The sequence below is a fragment of the Rutidosis leptorrhynchoides genome, chromosome 5 (assembly GCF_046630445.1).
Source record: "Rutidosis leptorrhynchoides isolate AG116_Rl617_1_P2 chromosome 5, CSIRO_AGI_Rlap_v1, whole genome shotgun sequence".
Lineage (NCBI taxonomy): Eukaryota > Viridiplantae > Streptophyta > Magnoliopsida > Asterales > Asteraceae > Rutidosis > Rutidosis leptorrhynchoides.
Window position 1 is genome coordinate 438,424,737 of NC_092337.1, and position 11,299 is coordinate 438,436,035.

Sequence of the window (11,299 nt, forward strand, 5' to 3'; positions counted from 1 at the left end):
GTAAACAAAAAAAAAAAATTATTCAGTTTAGGTGCGCGGCGCGCACAGGCTCATTCAGCTTCTGTCCGAATCTGTCGTTTTTCAAATAAAGATCACCCACTTCCCGACATATTTAGGCGAAACGCTTTTCACAACATGTTATAATATGAAAAACTCACACGATTCAATAATAAAATAATTTTTACGAAATGGGGCCCACATCGACCCGAGTTACGAGTTTCATACAAAACATGAGTTTCGACCGCATTAGTTTAAATTTCAAACGACAACATGAGCATGGTGTTTGGGGGTTAAACTACCCAAATCTCGGTCTAACTCCAAAAGCTATAACATTCAAAAGCGTCCCCTAACAAACAAAGCGGGATCTCTAATCCAAACGAACGCCCTTACCCTTGTCAACGCCAGAGCCTATAAAAAGGTAAACAACGAGAGGGTAAGCAAAGCTTAGTGAATGCAATAATTATACACATACATATATAACCTACTTACTTGCATTCACTTACAACAATTACCGCATACACGCTAGCAATATAAATAGCATACCATCGCAAAGTATAAAGCTAAACTCCAATACGCAAGCTAGCACAACAAAAGCATATAACTCCGACAATGTAATATGCTACGCTACAACACATAACCATGGTTAACCAGTCGTACAAAGGGAACGGTTCTCGCGATTGAACTGCTAGCCACACAGATGCCACTAGTATGCATCACTAGTCCCTTGGGTGGTATCACATACCCGAACTTAAAACCCACCTGTTACGTGAAATGTGGTATCGCATACCCGAACTTAAAACCCACACTTCAAGCCCGCAAACATACATGATGATATGGTATCGCATACCCGAACTTTAAACCCATATCACATGCCACACATGATGATGAGGTATCGCATACCCAAACTTTAAACCCTCATCCCACGCTAACACGATGTGGTATCGCATACCCGAACTTAAAACCCACATCGTATTTCGCACAAGTAAATACATCACATACACACATGTATAATTATTCCACTCACCTTAGCGCCTTTAGTGAGTTAATCAAGCTTGAAACCTTCAATGCGACGTACCTATTACATTATGTATATAATTAATATACCATTTGTCGAATTAGACACCAACAATACACACTTGTGCATTGAACGACTTAAATGCATTAGTTGACCCATTTATACTAAAACCGTCCATTTAAGGTCAAGACCCATTGTTAATCACTAAAGCTAGTGAGTAAGGTCTAACAACACCGACTAAACCAAACTTAGGACATTTCACACTCATCTTACCCAACTAGGTCAACAATTACCCATTTAACCATTTTAGGGTCAACACACCCTCTTCGGGTCATCCACTAACCCCGTTAACACCCATTTTCTTAATAACTAGGTGTGCTAGTAATTAACTAACCAATTAGGGCTCATAAATACCAATTAATACTTTGAAACCCTAGGTTAGTCACTATTGAGTCTTCATGACTCAATCTTACCCAAGAACACCCAAAATCGCCGAATATGGGTTTTATGTTCATCAATAACCCAAACCCTAACCCTTAAACAAATCAAATTAAGGGAATCAAGATTAGAGCATACCACCACACTCAAAACGTAGCTAGAGGCTAGATGAACAACTTTAGTACTTGAGCTTTAACCCGAATCAAGCTTCTTCCTCCTTGATTTGTGCTTTCTCTCTCTTGAAGGGTTTCTCACTCTAGAAATTGAATTGGAGAGATGATGTGGTAGATGATGAAGTTAAGTGTGTTTCAACCACCACCAAACTGGCCTTTACAGCCCCAAACTCGTCCCCATGTGAAAAGACCACAATACCCTTCATTAAATTTTAACTAAAAAGCAAAAAAATGTGCACAGTGCTAGTGCGCCACGCGCACCCATAATTGTGCACTGCGCGCACCATGGTCTGGATAGCTTCTGACATCTGTTTAAATACATAAAGCTATCCACACTTTATGTACTCCATTTACAATCTGTACAATAATTATTTGGGTCTTACAATTCTTTTGATGGTAGCAAGACGCCGGGACTGGATGGTTATGAAATGTCCCGTTCTTATTGATTAAAAACGTTCCATATTAATTGATTTCGTTGCGAGGTTTTGACCTCTATATGAGACATTTTTCAATGACTGCATTCATTTTTAAAACAAACCATAACCTTTATTTCATAGATAAAGGTTTAAAAAAAACTTTACGTAGATTATCAAATAATGATAATCTAAAATATCCTGTTTACACACGACCATTACATAATGGTTTACAATACAAATATGTTACAACAAAATAAGTTTCTTGAATGCAGTTTTTACACAATATCATACAAGCATGGACTCCAAATCTCGTCCTTATTTAAGTATGCGACAGCGGAAGCTCTTAATAATCACCTGAGAATAAACATGCTTAAAACGTCAACAAAAATGTTGGTGAGTTATAGGTTTAACCTATATATATCAAATCATAATAATAGACCACAAGATTTCATATTTCAATACACATCCCATACATAGAGATAAAAATCATTCATATGGTGAACACCTGGTAACTGACATTAACAAGATGCATATATAAGAATATCCCCATCATTCCGGGACACCCTTCGGATATGATATAAATTTCGAAGTACTAAAGCATCCAGTACTTTGGATGGGGTTTGTTAGGCCCAATAGATCTATCTTTAGGATTCGCGTCAATTAGGGTGTCTGTTCCCTAATTCTTAGATTACCAGACTTAATAAAAAGGGGCATATTCGATTTCGATAATTCAACCATAGAATGTAGTTTCACGTACTTGTGTCTATTTTGTAAATCATTTAAAAAACCTGCATGTATTCTCATCCCAAAAATATTAGATTTTAAAAGTGGGACTATAAATCACTTTCACAGATTTTTACTTCGTCGGGAAGTAAGACTTGGCCACTGGTTGATTCACGAACCTATAACAATATATACATATATATCAAAGTATGTTCAAAATATATTTACAACACTTTTAATATATTTTGATGTTTTAAGTTTATTAAGTCAGCTGTCCTCGTTAGTAACCTACAACTAGTTGTCCACAGTTAGATGTACAGAAATAAATCGATAAATATTATCTTGAATCAATCCACGACCCAGTGTATACGTATCTCAGTATTGATCACAACTCAAACTATATATATTTTGGAATCAACCTCAACCCTGTATAGCTAACTCCAACATTCACATATAGAGTGTCTATGGTTGTTCCGAAATATATATAGATGTGTCGACATGATAGGTCAAAACATTGTATACGTGTCTATGGTATCTCAAGATTACATAATATACAATACAAGTTGATTAAGTTATGGTTGGAATAGATTTGTTACCAATTTTCACGTAGCTAAAATGAGAAAAATTATCCAATCTTGTTTTACCCATAACTTCTTCATTTTAAATCCGTTTTGAGTGAATCAAATTGCTATGGTTTCATATTGAACTCTATTTTATGAATATAAACAGAAAAAGTATAGGTTTATAGTCGGAAAAATAAGTTACAAGTCGTTTTTGTAAAGGTAGTCATTTCAGTCGAAAGAACGACGTCTAGATGACCATTTTAGAAAAACATACTTCCACTTTGAGTTTAACCATAATTTTTGGATATAGTTTCATGTTCATAATAAAAATCATTTTCTCAGAATAACAACTTTTAAATCAAAGTTTATCATAGTTTTTAATTAACTAACCCAAAACAGCCCGTGGTGTTACTACGACGACGTAAATCCGGTTTTACGGTGTTTTTCGTGTTTCCAGGTTTTAAATCATTAAGTTAGCATATCATATAGATATAGAACATGTGTTTAGTTGATTTTAAAAGTCAAGTTAGAAGGATTAACTTTTCTTTGCGAACAAGTTTAGAATTAACTAAACTATGTTCTAGTGATTACAAGTTTAAACCTTCGAATAAGATAGCTTTATATGTATGAATCGAATGATGTTATGAACATCATTACTACATTAAGTTCCTTGGATAAACCTCCTGAAAAAGAGAAAAATGGATCTAGCTTCAACGGATCCTTGGATGGCTCGAAGTTCTTGAAGCAGAATCATGACACGAAAACAAGTTCAAGTAAGATCATCACTTGAAATAAGATTGTTATAGTTATAGAAATTGAACCAAAGTTTGAATATGATTATTACCTTGTATTAGAATGATAACCTACTGTAAGAAACAAAGATTTCTTGAGGTTGGATGATCACCTTACAAGATTGGAAGTGAGCTAGCAAACTTGAAAGTATTCTTGATTTTATGTAACTAGAACTTGTAGAATATATGAAGAACACTTAGAACTTGAAGATAGAACTTAAGAGAGATTAATTAGATGAAGAAAATTGAAGAATGAAAGTGTTTGTAGGTGTTTTTGGTCGTTGGTGTATGGATTAGATATAAAGGATATGTAATTTTGTTTTCATGTAAATAAGTCATGAAGGATTACTCATATTTTTGTAATTTTATGAGATATTTCATGCTAGTTGCCAAATGATGGTTCCCACATGTGTTAAGTGACTCACATGGGCTGCTAAGAGCTAATCATTGGAGTGTATATACCAATAGTACATACATCTAAAAGCTATGTATTGTACGAGTACGAATACGGGTGCATACGAGTAGAATTGTTGATGAAACTGAACGAGGATGTAATTGTAAGCATTTTTGTTAAGTAGAAGTATTTTGATAAGTGTATTGAAGTCTTTCAAAAGTGTATAAATACATATTAAAACACTACATGTATATACATTTTAACTGAGTCATTAAGTCATCGTTAGTTGTTACATGTAAGTGTTGTTTTGAAACCTTTAGGTTAACGATCTTGTTAAATGTTGTTAACCCAATGTTTATAATATCAAATGAGATTTTAAATTATTATATTATCATGATATTATCATGTATGAATATCTCTTAATATGATATATATACATTAAATGTCTTTACAACGATAATCGTTACATATATGTCTCGTTTAAAAATCATTAAGTTAGTAGTCTTGTTTTTACATATGTAGTTCATTGTTAATATACTTAATGATATGTTTACTTATCATAGTATCATGTTAACTATATATATCCATATATATGTCATCATATAGTTTTTACAAGTTTTAACGTTCGTGAATCACCGGTCAACTTGGGTGGTCAATTCTCTATATGAAACATATTTCAATTAATCAAGTTTTAACAAGTTTGATTGCTTAACATGTTGGAAACATTTAATCATGTAAATATCAATCTCAATTAATATATATAAACATGGAAAAGTTCGGGTCACTACAGTACCTACCCGTTAAATAAATTTCGTCCCGAAATTTTAAGCTGTTGAAGGTGTTGACGAATCTTCTGGAAATAGATGCGGGTATTTCTTCTTCATCTGATCTTCACACTCCCAGGTGAACTTGGGTCCTCTACGAGCATTCCATCGAACCTTAACAATTGGTATCTTGTTTTGCTTAAGTCTTTTAACCTCACGATCCATTATTTCGACGGGTTCTTCGATTAATTGAAGTTTTTCGTTGATTTGGGTTTCATCTAACAGAATAGTGAGATCTTCTTTAGCAAAACATTTCTTCAAATTCGAGACGTGGAAAGTGTTATGTACAGCCGCGAGTTGTTGAGGTAACTCAAGTCGGTAAGCTACTGGTCCGACACGATCAATAATCTTGAATGGTCCAATATACCTTGGATTTAATTTCCCTCGTTTACCAAATCGAACAACGCCTTTCCAAGGTGCAACTTTAAGCATGACCATCTCTCCAATTTCAAATTCTATATCTTTTCTTTTAATGTCAGCGTAGCTCTTTTGTCGACTTTGGGCGGTTTTCAACCGTTGTTGAATTTGGATGATCTTCTCGGTAGTTTCTTGTATAATCTCCGGACCCGTAATCTGTCTATCCCCCACTTCACTCCAACAAATCGGAGACCTGCACTTTCTACCATAAAGTGCTTCAAACGGCGCCATCTCAATGCTTGAATGGTAGCTGTTGTTGTAGGAAAATTCTGCTAACAGTAGATGTCGATCCCAATTGTTTCCGAAATCAATAATACATGCTCGTAGCATGTCTTCAAGTGTTTGTATCGTCCTTTCGCTCTGCCCATCAGTTTGTGGATGATAGGCAGTACTCATGTCTAGACGAGTTCCTAATGCTTGCTGTAATGTCTGCCAGAATCTTGAAATAAATCTGCCATCCCTATCATAGATAATAGAGATTGGTATTCCATGTCTGGAGATGACTTCCTTCAAATACAGTCGTGCTAACTTCTCCATCTTATCATCTTCTCTTATTGGCAGGAAGTGTGCTGATTTGGTGAGACGATCAACTATTACCCAAATAGTATCAAAACCACTTGCAGTCCTTGGCAATTTAGTGATGAAATCCATGGTAATGTTTTCCCATTTCCATTCCGGGATTTCGGGTTGTTGAAGCAGACCTGATGGTTTCTGATACTCAGCTTTGACCTTAGAACACGTCAAACATTCTCCTACGTATTTAGCAACATCGGCTTTCATACCCAGCCACCAAAAATGTTTCTTGAGATCCTTGTACATCTTCCCCGTTCTAGGATGTATTGAGTATCTGGTTTTATGAGCTTCTCTAAGTACCATTTCTCTCATATCTCCAAATTTTGGTACCCAAATCCTTTCAGCCCTATACCGGATTCCGTCTTCCCGAATATTAAGATGCTTCTCCGATCCTTTGGGTATTTCATCCTTTAAATTTCCCTTTTTTAAAACTCCTTGTTGCGCCTCCTTTATTTGAGTAGTAAGGTTATTATGAATCATTATATTCATAGATTTTACTCGAATGGGTTCTCTGTCCTTCCTGCTCAAGGCATCAGCTACCACATTTGCCTTCCCCGGGTGGTAACGAATCTCAAAGTCGTAATCATTCAATAATTCAATCCACCTACGCTGCCTCATATTCAGTTGTTTCTGATTAAATATGTGTTGAAGACTTTTGTGGTCGGTATATATAATACTTTTGACCCCATATAAGTAGTGCCTCCAAGTCTTTAATGCAAAAACAACCGCGCCTAATTCCAAATCATGCGTCGTATAATTTTGTTCGTGAATCTTCAATTGTCTAGACGCATAAGCAATCACATTCGTTCGTTGCATTAATACACAACCGAGACCTTGCTTTGATGCGTCACAATAAATCACAAAATCATCATTCCCTTCAGGCAATGACAATATAGGTGCCGTAGTTAGCTTTTTCTTCAATAACTGAAACGCTTTCTCTTGTTCATCATTCCATTCAAATTTCTTCCCTTTATGTGTTAATGAAGTCAAGGGTTTTGCTATTCTGGAAAAGTCTTGGATGAACCTTCTGTAGTAACCAGCTAGTCCTAAAAACTGGCGTATGTGTTTCGGAGTTTTCGGGGTTTCCCACTTTTCAACAGTCTCTATCTTTGCCGGATCCACCTTAATACCTTCTTTGTTCACTATGTGACCGAGGAATTGAACTTCTTCCAACCAAAATGCACACTTTGAAAACTTAGCGTACAATTCTTCCTTCCTCAATACTTCTAACACCTTTCTCAAATGTTCACCGTGTTCTTAGTCATTCTTTGAGTAAATAAGTATGTCATCAATGAAAACAATGACAAACTTGTCAAGGTATGGTCCACACACTCGGTTCATAAGGTCCATGAACACAGCTGGTGCATTAGTTAAACCAAACGGCATGACCATAAACTCGTAATGACCGTAACGTGTTCTGAAAGCAGCCTTTGGAATATCATCTTCTTTCACCCGCATTTGATGATACCCGGAACGTAAGTCAATCTTTGAATAAACAGACGAGCCTTGTAGTTGATCAAATAAGTCGTCGATTCTCGGTAGTGGGTAGTGGTTCTTGATGGTAAGTTTGTTCAACTCTCAGTAGTCGATACACAACCTGAATGTACCATCTTTCTTCTTGACAAACAAAACAGGAGCTCCCCACGATGATGTGCTTGGTCGAATGAAACCACGCTCTAAAAGTTCTTGTAATTGGCTTTGCAGTTCTTTCATCTCACTGGGTGCGAGTCTGTAAGGAGCACGAGCTATTGGTGCAGCTCCTGGTACAAGATCTATTTGAAATTCAAAGGATCGATGTGGGGGTAATCCCGGTAATTCTTTTGGAAATACATCGGGAAATTCTTTTGCGACGGGAACATCATTGATGCTCTTTTCTTCAGTTTGTACTTTCTCGACATGTGCTAGAACAGCATAGCAACCTTTTCTTATTAGTTTTTGTGCCTTCAAATTACTAATAAGATGTAGCTTCGTGTTGCCCTTTTCTCCGTACACCATTAAGGGTTTTCCTTTTTCTCGTATAATGCGAATTGCATTTTTGTAACAAACGATCTCTGCTTTCACTTCTTTCAACCAGTCCATATCGATTATCACATCAAAACTCCCTAACTCTACTGGTATCAAATCAATCTTAAATGTTTCACTAACCAGTTTAATTTCTCGATTCCGACATATATTATCTGCTGAAATTAATTTACCATTTGCTAATTCGAGTAAAAATTTACTATCCAAAGGCGTCAATGGACAACTTAATTTAGCACAAAAATCTCTACTCATATAGCTTCTATCCGCACCCGAATCAAATAAAACGTAAGCAGATTTATTGTCAATAAGAAACGTACCCGTAACAAGCTCCGGGTCTTCCTGTGCCTCTGCCGCATTAATATTGAAAACTCTTCCGCGGCCTTGTCCATTCGTGTTCTCCTGGTTCGGGCAATTTCTAATAATGTGGCCCGGTTTTCCACATTTATAACAAACTATATTGGCATAACTTGCTCCGACACTACTTGCTCCGCCATTACTCGTTCCGACACCATTTGTTCCTTTCGTTCTATTAACCCCTGGTCCGTAGACCTCACACTTCGCCGTGCTATGACCATTTCTTTTACACTTGTTGCAAAATTTGGTGCAGAACCCCGAGTGATACTTTTCACACCTTTGGCATAGCAGCTTCTAATTGTTGTTGTTGTTGCGGTTATTATTGTTATTGGGATGATTGTTGTAGTTGTTGTTGTTGTTGTTGTTGTTGTTGTTGTTGTTGGGCCATTTGTTGTAGTTGCGATTGATGTTGCGATTGTTGGGATAATTGTTGCGATTATTGTTGTAATTGCTGTTGTTGTTGTATTGGTGATTCTTATCACCGTTTTCCTCCCACTTTCTTTTGACTTGCTTCACATTGGCCTCTTCAGTAGTCTGTTCTTTAATTCTTTCTTCAATCTGGTTCACTAGTTTGTGAGCCATTCTACATGCCTGTTGTATGGAGGCAGGCTCGTGTGAACTTATATCTTCTTTGATTCTTTCCGGTAATCCTTTCACAAATGCGTCGATCTTCTCTTCCTCATCTTCGAATGCTCCCGGACACAATAGGCACAATTCTGTGAATCGTCTTTCGTACGTGGTAATATCAAATCCTTGGGTTCGTAACCCTCTAAGTTCTGTCTTGAGCTTATTGACCTCGGTTCTGGGACGGTACTTCTCGTTCATCAAGTGCTTGAATGCTGACCACGGTAGTGCGTACGCATCGTCTTGTCCCACTTGCTCTAGATAGGTATTCCACCATGTTAACGCAGAACCTGTGAAGGTATGCATAGCGTACTTCACTTTATCCTCTTCAGTACACTTACTTATGGCAAACACCGATTCGACCTTCTCGGTCCACCATTTCAATCCGATCGGTCCTTCGGTTCCATCAAATTCCAAAGGTTTGCAGGCAGTGAATTCTTTGTAGGTGCATCCTACACTATTTCCTGTACTGCTAGATCCAAGGTTATTGTTGGTATGTAGCGCAGCCTGTACTGCGGCTATGTTTGAAGCTAGAAAAGTACGGAATTCCTCTTCATTCATATTCACGGTGTGTCGAGTAGTCGGTGCCATTTCCTTCAAAATAGTCAAATGGAACAAGTTAATCATACAGAATATTAAGAGTAGTTAATAGTATTTCGTAGCATAATATGAACTCATTTATAAAAGCTTTTTCTTCATATTAGCGTTTTATAAGTTTAAATTCGGGTAGTACCTACCCGTTAAGTTCATACTTAGTAGCTAATATACAATTCAACTACTACAATTCTATATGAAAAACTGATTATAATAATATTTCGCGTTCAAACTTTTACACAATATTTTACAAACTTACAATACCGCTTATTTTACATATAGCATGAAATATAGCACACAATAAATTTGATACAAGATGGTTGTGAAGATAATTCTAGCTAGTACACAAGTCGTTCGGTAAAGGCAATAAAGACACGTAATTCATACGTCCAGAAACAAGTCATGCATTCTGGTTTTACTAGGATTACTTCCCATCCTTGGTCTTGTGGAACATAACCGTTATGGCCGTTGATAAGACAGCGTGTTGTAACGTCGTCAAAGGGACGAGGGTTACGTAATGTCCAACAGTCCCGTAACAATCTAAAAACCTCATTTCTTACCCCAATTACCGACTCCGTCACTTGTGGAAACGTTTTGTTTAATAGTTGTAGCCCATTGTTCTTGTTCTCACTTTGGTGAGAAGCGAACATTACTAATCCGTAAGCATAACATGCTTCTTTATGTTGCATGTTAGCCGCTTTTTCTAAATCACGAAGTCCAATATTCGGATATATTGAGTCAAAATAATTTCTTAACCCATTGCGTAAAATAGCATTTGGGTTCCTCGCAATATATGCGTCAAAGTAAACACATCGTAACTTATGGATTTCCCAATGTGATATCCCCCATCTTTCGAACGAAAGCCTTTTATAAACCAAGGCATTCTTGGAACGTTCTTCGAATGTCTTACAAACTGATCTCGCCTTAAATAGTTGTGCCGAAGAATTCTGACCGACTCTAGACAAGATTTCATCAATCATGTCTCCGGGTAGGTCTCTTAAAATATTGGGTTGTCTATCCATTTTGTGTTTTTATACTGTAAAATAGACAAGAGTTAGATTCATAAAAAAAAATACTTATTAATACAAGCAATTTTTACATATATCATAAAGCATAAGCACACTATATTACATATATTACACCACACGAATACAACTATCTTATTCCGACTCGCTTGTTTCTTCTTCTTCGGTTTTGGTTCGTTTTGCCAAGTTTCTAGGGATATATGATGTTTCCCTAATACGAGCCGTCGTTTTCCACATTGGTTTAGAAAAACCTGGTGGTTTAGAGGTTCCCGGGTCATTGTTACAACTTAAGGACTTCGGGGGTTGACGATACATATAAAGTTCATCGGGGTTGGAATTAGATTTCTCTATTT